This window comes from Strix aluco, chromosome 2, assembly GCF_031877795.1.
Source record: "Strix aluco isolate bStrAlu1 chromosome 2, bStrAlu1.hap1, whole genome shotgun sequence".
In the NCBI taxonomy this organism is placed as follows: Eukaryota; Metazoa; Chordata; class Aves; order Strigiformes; family Strigidae; genus Strix; species Strix aluco.
This window is the reverse complement of record NC_133932.1, coordinates 40916674-40931080: the sequence shown is the minus strand read 5'-3', so window position 1 is coordinate 40931080 and position 14407 is coordinate 40916674.

Here is a 14407-nt window from a genome sequence, read left to right as displayed (position 1 = left end):
TTTACCCAATAACGACTGGGCTGACACTCATTTAGGCTATGGTTGATGCTACTGCTACAAAACCTGTTACCCTGTTAACAGAACAATTGTTAAGGTTTCATGTCAAGGTTTCCAAATCAGGAAGATGTAATCATTAATGGGAATGATTTATACAAAGCTACTTATTGATCTAGGAGAGCACAGAACTTTCCTGAAGAGCAATGTCAAACAGATCGTGTCAGAAAGGAGAAATAATGTCACTGTTGTGAGATAACTATTTTTAAGCTTCTTTACTTTACTACCATTCCCAGGGAAGGTAACTCAGGCTAATGTAGTTCCATTAACTTCTAATTCCCCACTGCAGTTTGGAGAGTTTTGCTGCTAACTATAATGGGACAGGAGTTTACATTGGATTGCTAATGAGCTGAATGTTTGCACATGCTTGAGTGCAATAACTCATGACTGGGCTAGGATGTGTGTGCTCTGTTACTGGCATGCTGTGTGCTGTTCATCTAAGCTGTCTTGCTGGCCCATGCTTGCAAGCTCCACCTCACCAGGCAGAGAGGAAGCTTTTTGGCTTTGTGTCTTATTTGAGATCATGGGTTGCCCTGCTAATCTTCTCCATGGCACCTGGCATGGTGAGCCTACCTCTCCTGTGAGCAAAGAGCAGAGACTAACATTGGGCTTGGGAGCATGGAGGAAGTACAGAGGGTATTGCTCTGAAAAGGTGCAAAGACTTGGCATGGCCCAGGGAGTGGGGATCAGAAGAAAGACCTCCTGTGGGAAGACAGACATGGCAGAATGCAACAGGCAAGGTGGTGCCAAGCAGTCCTGGAGGTTCAGAAATCCACAGAAAGGGGAAGCCGCAGGAGGAAAAGGGAGGGACAAATAATTGCTTTAAGCGGATGAAGGTGCTGAAGCAGATCGCCCTTTACCTGAATAATTTCATGCCTAGGCAACTACTCCAGCTATGCATCTTAGGGTATGCTACATAAACATAACTACACGTTTTTCCCAAAAGCACTGTCCATTTCAATGATTGCAAGAGTCCAGGATAATTAATTGCAGCTATTATAAAAATAATATGATTCTGTAACACATCTGTATCTCTTAAATTCAGGCCATTCCAAATTCTTGCTAGTTTCATCACTCACATGCTCAGAAACACTTTCAACGCACTAAGGAGAATGATAAAAACTATAAATCAGGTGTTTAAATCCCCACAACCATGCTAGCTTGAAAGAAATTCAGCATCCCAGGAAGAGAGCCAGATTTTGTTATTACAAAAAAATGTTCTTCTGCATGTGCTAATGGCTTAGATGTTCCTGATGTTCTAGGCAAGGGCACTGTAGGTTTTACAATGGTGATAAAATGCAAATTTTGCCCATAAGTCTTCCTGTTGACATGGAAGATAACAACATACACATATGTGTGTGTGTGTGTGTTTAAAAATAAAGTTTTGAAACTGGAAAAGGGAGTGTAGAACAGTATGACTTCTCCAGATTTTTTTGAGCTAAATATACTGAATTTTATTAAAAATATACCTACTTTTTAAGTTACTTAAAATTGTAGTGTTTAATATGCATTATGGACATGTAGCCTGTAGCTCATCAAGGTATAGTGAGCATATCATCATACTGAAAGTTAGATGAAGAAATAAATTTTGCAGGATCAGAAAAAGAGGCACAACACAAAGTGAAGAATGAAAGTCCAATAACAGGAAAGGTGGAGCATCTGTAATAGTTATGATTGATTTTCCATTGCCCTATGTCTTTGGTAGCAATTACATCAGAGGTCATGTGGAGATGGCTATAAAATGCTGTTAAAAGAAAAGGCTAAATGGAATAGCCAGTTTGTGCTGACATGGCTGAACCTGCTTTGGGTTTGAGTTGCTCATGGTGGCTTAAGCTCTGGAGTCACAGTTGGATAAATCTGCAAAGTGCAACCAAGAGCATTCAGATTTTAGCGAATGTAGGCAAGCAAACTGACTTTTATAAGCCAATATTCAAAAAGTATCCCAACCCTAGGACACATGAAGTCCAGAAGTGCCCTGAAATTAAATAGTCTGCACCTGAACTGTCTTTCACAGGACACAATGCTGGTTTTGCAGCAGGGGTTTCATCATTGTTGACAAATGCTTTTTGAAAACCTTAGCCCTGAATATTCTGAATGGTGACATGCAAACAAAATCAACCCCCTTCTGGCAGACTTGGTTCTCTGCCCTCACCCATGGCTTTATCAAAAAGTAACCAGAGGGTTTAAAAAAAAATACTGTGAACTTCTGTCAGAGAAATGAGATGAGTACTCTGCCCATCTGCCTGCAACCGGTGTTAAGCTTCACACGGCAAACTCCACCCATATACGGATCCTTGAGACTCTATTTGCCTCAGTGAAATGGTGTCCACTTGCTTCAGATTGAGATTTAGGCCACTTTTAGTGAGAGGGGCCCTGCCATGATGCTGGCTGGGGGGAAATCCAAAACAGAAGTGTTTCTCATAGATAGATTCTTCACTTTATGCAAAATGTGTTGTGACACATTATCTCTTCAACATGTAGCAAAGTGTACTTTGCAGCGATTGAAGCAATTCAGTTAAATCTAGCCTGTACTTGTGTTCTGGTTCGTTATTTATAGCTAGTGTGGGAGTGTGTTGGCCTCTTCTGACAGCATATCATGGCCATCTTAAATTCTGAAAGCACTTTTTTGTTGCCACAGTAAATGTTTAAGAAGTTTAATCTTAAATTTGAGAGTGATTTGGAGACCAGACTGTTCGTGACACATTAACAAAATTAGACCAGGAAATGTGTGTGGAATGAACTCTCTTGCTTTTATAACGAGTGAGGTTGTTGGTTGTATGCTACCCCCTGTGTGTGCTGCTAAGGCATGGCCTCAATGGTCCACGGTGATGCCATGCAGATGTGTTTGCTCATGGCATTTAAAGAAAAAAATGTTTACTGAAATAGCCTAAGTGATTTAGGAAACCAAATCTCGAGCTGTTGTGGAGAGCACTTTGCATGAGATGAACTGGAGTTTCGACAGTGAGAGTAGTCAGAGGCAAAAGAGTTAATTTTGCTTCAATAAGAAGACATGGAAATAATTTTTTCTCACTAATTAAATATGAAACTGACTAACTGTATGCAAGTGTAATTTTCTTATCTTATTAGCCGTGTTCATTTCTGAAGTGAGTAACTACCACCACTGGTACAGTATATGGGCAGAATAATAGTCGTACTGATTTTTACTTTAATCTCTGAATACAATTAGCATAATTTAAACCATTATAAGCTACAGCAGATAGAAATCACATTATAGAGACTGTGGGTGGAGAAGTGGGTGGTCACATGCAGAGGGAAAACTGGAAAAGCACTTAAAATACAACCGAATAATAAGCATGCAGGGGAATGTAAAGCTACATGGAATTGAAAGGCACATTATATCAAGTGATGGGGGGAGAAAAATGGATGATCAAGAGCAAGGTTCAAGGACTTCTACTACTGCGGGGCTTGATCCCAAGAAACACTGTATACCCCATTGGGTGTGCACTGTGTTCACTCCAGCCACGGGGCTTTCAGGCAGGTGCCTGGCACTCTTCAGGCAAGGCAGAAGCTGTTTAGGGTGGCAGCAAGTGGCCAGCCATGGAGAAACCATGGGAACTGTTCAAGTGAAGAAGTAGAGAACATGGAGATGACATTTACACATAGGCAGAAGGTATGATGGCCTTACTCATGAGCATTTTAAGCTATTTGTCTTTGGGAAATAACTCTGAGTTTTCTTTTTTTAAGGCATCATGTGAGTGGATTTGGTACAGGTAGTAGAGGGCAGCACCACCTCCCTTTTCCCTTGTTAGCAGGTCATAGGTGCAATAGTTTATACAGCTATTTTATAGGGCATAATTCCCAAATTCCATTTTCTGTCAGAGGAGAGAAACAGCCCAATGGAAATGTACAGATCACATCTTGCCTGACCGGGTGAAGAGGTGAAGAGGTGAAGAAGCCAAGATATGATGGGGGAAGGAAAGAGGCAAGTCAGATGAAGAGCTGGAGGGAGGGACCTGAGACCGTAGGTGCGAAGTGTGTGCTTGAGTGGGTTGTGCATGAGAAGGGGGATAGAAGAAAAAAGAAGAGAGAAAGGATGGGCTGGATGGACTGGGGCTGAAAATTCTGAATTGTAGGCTAGGACTGATCAAATAGGCAAAGGCATCAAGTGTGGGAAGCAAGTGCCACAAATGAGAAGAGACGGGGACAAGTTGATGCAGAGAAACCAGAGCTCAAGGAGAGTTGAAAGAACGTGCTCCCCACCACAACCTGAACCCGAGCCCGGGATACTCACATGGTCCTACTCTGCTGTCAGCAAATATCAGTAGGGCCACTGGCAAGCCATTATATATCACCTGCTGCTGCAGCCGCTCCATGGAAAAGAAGGGATTACAATTAAAAGCTCAGAAAAAGAACACCCCAAGCTCTTTTTCCTTTGGAAGACATACCTGCCTTCTTCGTTTACATCCCGTACTAGTTTCCGCAGTGTTTTCCAAGCAAGTAACAAAATTAAGTCCAGGAATCTAGCCTGCTTAACCAGTAATAATCTGAAGTTGACCATAATTAAATTTCTGTGACCCCTTTTTAATAGTTGTGAGGAATTCTATAGGATTTGGTCCTTAGCGCAGACCTGTCTGAAGTGTTACCAAAGGCAACAGCTGAAAATCTGTGCTGTGCTGGTATAGCATATATTAATCATTAGGTCAATCTTATTTATTTCCTGACAATTTAGCCAGAGCATGTTGTTTGAAATGAACTAGAAATGTTCTTCATCATGTCATGACTGCAAGTATGCTGCATCCAGGCTTTACTGCTGAAGACCACAACATGACTTTGACATATTTTCCACATCGAATTTATTGGTTTCCTATCATAAAGACATTTCTGACGTACAGAACATGGACCTCACTCCTAAGTAGCTGTTCTGTTATTGCAGTGCTCTCTGCTCTTTGAAACTTCTTCCTACGAAAACCCAATCTCCAAACTAACTTATCTGCTACATAATACATGGTGCTGTCACCAAATGTCACTTGCAAAAGCAGCCTTCCAGTGGGGTGAATGTCAGACTGGAAGTCCAGAGACTTGGACAGTGGCCCCAGGTTGCCTGGAGAGCTCCTACAGAGCTTTCATATAGAGATGAAAATATTCTGCTTTTTGGATCAGCCCTACTTGCATTTTTATGATGAATTAAGCAAAGCTACACTGAGATATGGAGTGTAGTGTGTGTGTGTGTGTGTGTGTTTGTGGTGGAGATTGGCCAGAAGATCTGTAGAATCATGATTCAAATCAATGTATATCACCTCCAGAAATATGTGCACTGTGCAGTGTTTGTAGATGAGCAGTACATATAAAGACAGATACACACTGTGCAGTTGTACTGTTGGCAAAGATGACAGATGATGATATTCCATGAGAATATTTTCAAGATCTGATTTTTGTTTATTCAATTAATATTAGCTGTATTTAAGGCACCAAGAAAAAGAGTTGCAGTTGCACTGAAGCACTCTGTTGCAAAAATTTCAGCAAAGCCAGTTTGGTAATTAATGAGTAGACTTTTTTCCAGTTTTTCTTGAAAGTTCTGTGCTTTATAATCTTTTTAATGAGATTAACCTCTTTAATGCAAGTACCTATAAAATGGGTAGTGGCATCTGTCTGAGAGACACATAAATATAGAATGTTTGTATTTCTGAAGGTGAAAATGAAGGCAGCAAGGGAATCATGTTAATGTATGTTTAACACTCTCTAGTTCTGCTATTTGATTTAGAAAAAATGTTATGAAAGAATATGAAATGATAATGAGGACATCCCTTGCCCAGCCCAAACTCTTAAGAAATAGCAGTGGTCCTGCAGCATTGCATTTGTCTCTCAGTGCCAGAGCTCTATATTTAACAAGCTTTCCCCAGCTCCCACACCCAGATGAATTCATTGGAATGCAGAGGGAAAGCAAGAGCTCATCTGACTCATTAGGAGGCTGACACGCAATTACCATCAATTAAAAATGCCTTCTAGAGCGACCGTGTGAATTTGGGTGTGCTGGAACAAATTAAACCATCAGGATCTCTGTAAGCAGGACTTAAGCTTAGCATTGCACTCGGGACAAATGCAGATTTGATTAATCTGCAAAAATAATTTGTTGATGTGCTGACTCTTATGTAAAGCGATGCTTGGAGAAGCAATGGCCAATGAAGTTTTACGTCTTCCACTTCACTGTCTGTGACTTGCAAGCAGTATACCCAAAGAAAAGCTTCTCTATATTGGGAATATATTGAAAAAATAGCTGTTGTAACAAAATGTTTGTTGATGCCAAATGATTTTCTCTCTTTCCTTTCACCAGCCACTAGTGAGGAAGAAAGTTAAGAAGTTGAAGTGCGTTGACAAATCATTTACAGATGGGTTCCAGTTTCACTATATCCCAATTAAGATGGGTTGTAAACACTTTCCTTTCTTATCCTGAGATCCTTCTTAGAATCTCTTCCATTTAGGCTTAACTTGTTAGATTTAGAGTAAGCTATTCAAAAGACTCTGAGAAGTTTTTGAGCCAGCCCAACAGAATTAAGGTGCCTCTGTCATAAACGTTCTCTGAAAAATTTCATCTCAACATGAACTTTTCCCATTCATCTAATATTTTAACATGGACTTTTGAACATTTAAGTACTGTTGATTAGGCTTTTTATTACAACTTAAAAAAAATACAATAGATCAATTACGTGTATATGCATACATAATTACACAAGCATTTTAAAAGTATATACAATAAAATGTATGCCTATGCTATACATTTGTACTCACTAGTCATAAGCAGCAGCCAATCCTACCTTTGTCTGTAAAAAGGATAATACCTAGTTATCTAGGATTATTGTACAGTTTCTTCTTGGAAAAAAAAAACAAACCCACAACTTTAACTGTGGGCACTTTAAAGCAGGAACTACCATTTCTGTTGCTATTTATATTCTGGTGGTGCCAAGAGGATCCTTATGTTTAAGCCTTTATAAGCTTATAATGAAACACAATTAGTCCCACAGGTGGAAAGCACCCGGAGCCTTTAGGAGCTGCCACAGCACAAATAATAAGTTGTCCTAGAGTGCAGACATTGATCTTGGTATAAATTTTGACAGATCCTTTTAGTTCTTACAGAGTGTATTTTAGGACAAATAAGAGTCCAAACAAATCCTTTTGGGTTTCTGTGGGTTTTTTTATAAATGAAAAGGGGTTCAAAAACTTAGATCTGAATTTTGCACGTTGGATCTATTTCTCATTGGAACATTGTGTAGAAATTGTAGTGGAGAGCAAAAAAAGAAATCTGCATATACATTCCTTTTTACAAATATTGTAGTATATTTTCTCTCTTGTCTGCAGTAAGCAGTTATTCTGTGGGGGCAAGTATGGTCAGGATCCTTGAAAATCCCTAATGCTTTTTGCTGATATTTTAGACATACATACGTACTCAGTGTACAGAGGCCAAACAATTACTAAATATGGTGAAGGTCTCAAGGAAAACATTTGAAGTTAGCCCAATACAGAAGCATGTATGTTCTTATATAACCAAGGAAGAGGTGCTTACAGTTGAAGAACACATCAGGTCCCATGTAACTCAATTTTACCTGTACATGTTAACCTTTTTCAGTATATAGGTTTTTGTTCAATGAGTTATTGACAAATAGAATAATGGAATCATAGAATCTTAGAATACCAGGTTGGAAGGGACCTCAAGGATCATCTGGTCCAACTTTTCTTGGCAACGGCACTGTCTAGTCAAGATGGCCCAGCACCCTGTCCAGCTGAATCTTAAAAGTGTCCAATGTTGGGGAATCCACCACTTCCCTGGGGACATTATTCCAATGGCTGACTGTTCTCATTGTGAAAAATTTTCCTTTTGTGTCCAGAAGGAATCTCCCCACTTATACCCATTACCTCTCATCTTTTCCATGTGACTCCTTGTAAAAAGGGAGCCTCCATAAAAATTCTTTTACATAAAAATCCCTCTGGATAACAGGACCAATCCAACTGAAAATCAGAAGTCAAAACCCTTGTTCACTTACATAACTTAAATGCAGACTGAGATTTTTTCCTAGTGTTTCCCTTTTTTATTTTTTCTCAAGGAAATGTGTCAGTATAGAGGTGGTTTTATTAACAGTATGGATGCTACTTTTTTGGAAATATATCTAGAAGATTTACTGCCTGGTATCTCCCCTGAAGTTGTATGAATCACAGAAGAAGGTGGAGCCAAGGGGTGTGACAGGAGCTATTTATCAAGAACATTTGAAAACAGCTACCAGGCTGAAAGAAACAGAAGACAAAAGATCCATTTATTTAATCATCTTTGATCACTTGCAGGCTTTCTTTGAATGTGTTTATATCTGTACTTGCAAAACTGAAGAGTGTACAAACTTGGTTCCAGGCAGAAAGGCTCTCTCCTGGATCAATTTGGTTGAATTCATATGAGGGAAAAAATAAGTGTTTGAAACCAAAAGCAGCATGACACTGTTGATGTTCCAGTGGAACCTGAAGTCTGTCCTGCTACATCCATAAACTGAAAGTGTCTTGGGTCACAACACCAACAAATGAGATATTTTCAGCCACTATAGAAAAGGTCTTTGGAGCATTATAAGAAAGGCTAATTTCCATGAGGGTGTCCAGTACCACCTGGAAGAACCAAACAGCAAATAATATCATTGCCATCAGTGCTTCAACAGGGAGTTTCAGAAGGGAGAAACCTCTAGAAACTTGGTTATTTCCTAGTAAACTATGCAGGCTTCTGAGTAGCTTTTGTACAAAGCTCTTGGTTTAAATTACGTTAATCTTCTTCACAGGGCATTGATAAGCAACTTTCTGATTATGAGAACAAAATAGGAAAATAATGGGACAAAGTTTCTGTGGACATAAATCAGTGCAATACCCTTGAAGCCAACACACAACAATTTCATTTGCTATCCGGCATGTTCTAAAACAGGGAAAGAATGTTAAAATTCTTCTTTTCGTGCTGAGATTAAATCCTGCAAATTTGCCATGGAAACCATTTTTTTTTTTTCCCCTCCTTTTTACAGTTGAGTTATAGTGATTCTTTCAGAGATGGGAGGTGTGAGCATTGTCTTTTGGGGTGGAGGTTTTTGGCAGGTGGGTTGAAGAGAGAAATGGGGAGCTGTAGAGGGGAAGAGGGAGAAATACATCATCCTCAAAAATGAGGTCATGTCCATGAGCTCCCAGCGTCGAGAGCTAGCAAAGGGCAGATGCTTCTAACAGTTGGAGAATTAAAGTACAGAGGAGGCAGTCATTCTCCAGAAGCTGAGAAGCCACCCTGCAAAGCAGGGAGGCTCAGGATGACCCACTTCAGTGAGTGCCCGTGTGGGTGCTGGTGGGAGGAGGAGTGGGGCTGACAGGAGATGGAGTTCCCGCAGCCACATGAGCTGACTCACCGGCCCAATTTGATCAAACTGCTGCAACAGTGACACAGAAGGGAACACCGTGACGGCAGCCTGGAGTGTAAATAAGGCTGGTAGTGTGATGGGGTGGGAGGGCTGGGGCCAAGGGCACCCCAGGGTGCCTGGTGCACCTGCCACCCAGCCACAGTCACACTGGCCCCAGGACACCACAGAGGAGTAGCCACCCCATGGGGACCCACTCACCAACCCAGGCTTGGCCACACCACCAGGCTGCTCAGGCAGCCTGTGGGTTCCTCACAGGCATGGGTAGGGTCTGCCTAGGCTTTCATTTTAGAGGAAAAACCTGACTTTTGCAGCACACCTGGGTTGCTCTTTCAAGCACGGGTTGGGTTTTTTCCCCATATTTAAATTCACCTGTCGCAAAGTATCTCAAGGGTAACCCAAAGGTTATCTCAAACTTTTAATACAGAAAGGCTAAGAAAAGGGCACAGGGAGGAGGCAAAAGGAAAGTTAGCCAAGGTGGGCTTGGTTCCCCATTGCTTCACCCCATATGCAATTTTTCTTATAGAATCGTAGAATCATTTAGGTTGGAAAAGACCTTTAAGGTCATTGAGTTCAACCATAAACCTAATGCTGCCAAGTCTACCACTAAAGCCATGTTCCTAAGAGTCAGATCTACAAGTCTTTTAAATACCTCCAGGGATGGTGACTCAACCACTTCCCTGGGCAGTCTGTTCCAATGCTTGACAACCCTTTCAGTGAAGAAATTTTTTCTAATATCCAATCTAAACCTTCCCTGGCACAACTTGAGGGCATTTCCTCTTGTCCCATTGCTTGTTATTTGGGAAAAGAGACTGACACCCACCTCGCTACAACCTCCTTTCAGGAGAAAATTGGGGGTCCACTTCTCATGGAATGCAAAATTTGAATCAATTCCTCCCTGTTTTAATTCAGCTAGCACTTTATCTGGCTGACAAGATTGCTGGACTCAAACCAGATCTGTCCCTTACCAGCCCACTAACAGCACCTTTGGGTCCATCTGTCTCTGTCACCATTTCTTGGTGTTTCCATTTTTTTCATCTATTTCTCTCATGTGGACTTTCCATGTCCTTTTCTACTGATGGAGCTTTTCATCATCCTTCTGTTGACATAATGACATGTCTGTTTGCTTATACTAAACATGAGGAATTCTTTATGGTGCCTCATCCACCACATTGAATTTTTAGAATGATTTGTTCCTTCCTACTTCTTTTACTCACTCATACAGTACACTTGTTCATGACAGAAATGAGACATTTCAAGGATGATTAGATGCTGTGGCAGCCTAGCACAAAATTACATCTTTCTGCCCTGCTGTGTTTTTCATGTGGTATCTCACTGACTTCCACAGTCCTCGGCTGTTCACCCTTTTTTTCCTAAGGATGTCCACAAAATAGAAAGTTAGAGCAAATCCATACTCAGACACAACCTCAGCAAAACTTCAGAGACCGAGTGGTCTAATCAGGGTCTACAAAGTTTACAAAATTAAAGTTTTGCATGTTAGTCAGTCTGCATTTACTTTTCACATTATTTATTTGTAACTCTTCAGTGTCCTGCAGCCTGAGTCATAGGTCTGGATCTTGCTATGGATGGCCTCTGTATACACACTTATTTATACCCCAGAAATCATCTAGTTTCATCTAGTTTCAGAGTGTAACATTTCTGTGTAGAAATGCGCTTCTCTCTCCACTGAGTAATATAGGTGCTCCTAGACCACATGCTCGGCACTTGATGCAAAAGATCAGACATTTAGATTTTGTCAGTTTTCTTCATATATTTACTGTCTCAAAGCACTTACACTCTTATGGCAAGTTGCATTTAACTGCTTTTTGTGTACTGCTTTGCATTTCTCATTCTTGCACAAGTGACTGTAAAATACATAAACGAACATGTTATTTTTCTGTAGTGAAATCCAAAACAAACAAAAGCCTTTGCACAAACCTTGCAAAAAATCAGCTCTGAAGTTTTGGGCAGTTTTTCCACTTGCAGATGGACTATCAGTATTCTTCCAACGAAACTTTCAGGTTCATCAAACTGTTTGTTCTAGCCCTCCATTGCTCTGATTGCTACTCGTGTGCTTTGTGCTGGTGTTAAATTTTGTATATCTACTTCTGTGAGTTCTGCACAGCATTGAAATGACTGCTGATTCAGAAGGTAATGGGGATTGTTTTTTTTCCAGGTCAGTAAATATAAGCTTAGGATTCAGCATGCAGACTGGTGATGTTGAAAGCCCAGCTTTACAGTTTCAACCCTAAACAGGAAAGTCAGCCTGTTATCTAAAAGGGGTAGAAAACAAGGGACTGGGAGGTAAAGCAGTGGTCAGGCATTCCTTCAGTAGACTTTTGAAAGACTCATTTGCATTTGGAGTCTCATATTTGATATTTGGGTGACCCAAGATTTCTGCTTTGTAAAGGTTTTTGCTATCTTGAAGTTTGGAATAAAAATATTGTTATTTCCCATAAACAAAGATGCATTTGAATTGTTTTCTCCTTCTGAAAATTTTTAAAAAAGATTCTTACACCCAGGCAGCTGCTGACTGTGAAATCTCACAGGACAACGCAATATATTTTCATAGCTCAGCTGATAAATGTGTATGCATATATATAAGTATATATGTATACACATATATATAAGTATGTATTACATGAATGAAAGGTTCCCTTCACATCTATGGATGGTTTAGGCTCTGGCTTCATGACCATAAGTGGGGAGTTTAGAATATTTATTATGTTCATGCTGCTTTGGGGCCAGGGCCCAGGACCATGGGATCCCTGCTGACACTCACAGGAGAGAAATAGTGTGAGGATGTAAATCCTGGTAGTCCACGCCTCACAACTATTCAAAAGGCATGTTTTTGTCAAACCTGTACCCTCCAGGTCATTTAAAGCTTGTCAAGCCCAAATGCTCATGTGCACTGTTAGTTGAACCCAGCAAGAATTTTGTATCATGGAAAGATTTCCAGCAAGTCCCCGTGACAAGTTTGTAGTCCTGTCTCTCCACAGCACTCACTGTGGCAGCAGAGTGTCTCCCAGATATTTTGCACTCCCAGAGCCAGGGTGAAGTACGAAAAGGCTCTTACATTTCCCCTGCACACATGGGGGTACGGCATGGTGATACAGCACTTCCCCAGCCACATGAGAAGCCTAGGGCAGAACAGAAGTACATGCACATCTCTGAAGGCCTAACTACTGGACCATTCTCCTTCTGAATAAATGAAGGGATGTTGTTGGAATAAAGCTTCGTGAGAAATGCAAATTTGTGAGAACTGCCTGATTTCAGTGCTGCTGAGGCTTTCTGTGAAGTAGCACCAGATGCCAAAAAAGAAGTAAGAGTAAAGTGTGAACCCAAACCCTCTTCTTAACAGCAAAGAAAGAGAGCGAGCCTGTTCCTGCTGCCGTCTCATGTGCAGGGCCAGCTTCAGTCCCAGGGCCAGCAGCAAAGGAAAGGCTGCACCACTGTTATGTGGGACACCTTCATTTTCTGTCACACTCTCTAAAGCTTCACAGAAACTGTGAGAGCCCACTCACAATTAATAAGCAGAAAATAAGAGTATCTCAAAACACTTTGGTTAATATGGAAAGTAAAAGTGCCCATGGGTCCTTCCTTATTTCCCTTTTGTGATGAAGGATGCCAGGAAAGACACAAACTGAAGTAAGAAAGCTGGAGGTCTCCAGGCTGATATGTTTTTTAGGCAGCTCTTGCTGCTGGTCTTTTGAGTGGCCATTTCTGAGCTATTAGCTTCCTAATTTGGCCATTCATTTTGTTGACAGCATGTCTGCCAGTGTGCTTAGGCACAACGTGCTGTAACCCGTAAAGAGCAATGCTCAAGGTCGGAAACAGGTGGATGAAACCAAGCAGAGTATGAACAAGGGAAGACACATAACAGCAGAGGCTACTCTCAGGTGATAACCAGCATGGCAGGGTGTGTTTGAGGAGAAACAGCTAACAGGTTTACAGACTTTGGCAGCTTTGCTTTCCCTATATGCAAGGATTAGCAGAGGAAAATGCGCAAATACTCGGATCAGGCACAGGAGCAGGAGGGGAGGTGGGAGTTGACCCTGCTGCTGGTCTCTTGTCTGGGTAACAGGGCCAGAGCTGGACAGCAAAGCCTTGTCGAAGTAAGTGAAGTAAGTGGGATGTCAAGGAAGATGGTGAGCCAAGAAAATTGAGGGGTGAAGGGAATCAATACAATTATCTCACCAGCTACCCACTGAACCAGAGGAAGAGTGGCTTGCAAGAACTGAAGCTGGAGAAGAGTAGTGCAGGCAGGAGGGGACCAGCAAATCCATAATATTCTGGCAGTGCTGCTGGAGAAAGGCATTTTCTCCTTGGAAATTTTATGCAGTAAATATATTATTTTATTTGTGTATAGATACAAAAGGAAACTTTTTTCTGTATCTCTCTCCATCCTTATTATTGTTGAAAATTGGCCGCAATTTAAAATTGAAAAGCAGAGAAGATAGAAAAGTGAGCTTTTGGTGTGCTTGAGAACACTTACTTTAAAATAGTTTGCTTCAAATCTTGTAAAAGTATTTGGAAATCAGGTGGTGTTTTTTTGTGTATTTTAACTGGACATTCTAACAAAATCTATGTAAACAGTATTGGTGCATGATATAGTATTTCCTACCCAGCATTAGTGGGATTTGAAATCAATAGCTTCAGGGCTAAAAGATGAGCACCTTCCACTTGAAACAAAGGAATAGCTCCTGGTATTAGCTGCTGTAGTAAAACATTCATTTTGGCCACTTCCTTGAGCATGATAAAGATCGATGCAATGCTAAGTAGGTTACAGTAGAGTAGCAGATATTTCCCTGATTGCTGCGTGTTGTACAGTACCTGGCACAAGGTTGGCATCCATGTAAAATAAGACACTTAAACTGATCATTAATGAATTATTAGTTGGGTTTTTTTTATTATAGTAATTCTATAATAGTCAGTAGTATGAATTAGTACTGCCTCAGGGAGCATACATGCTA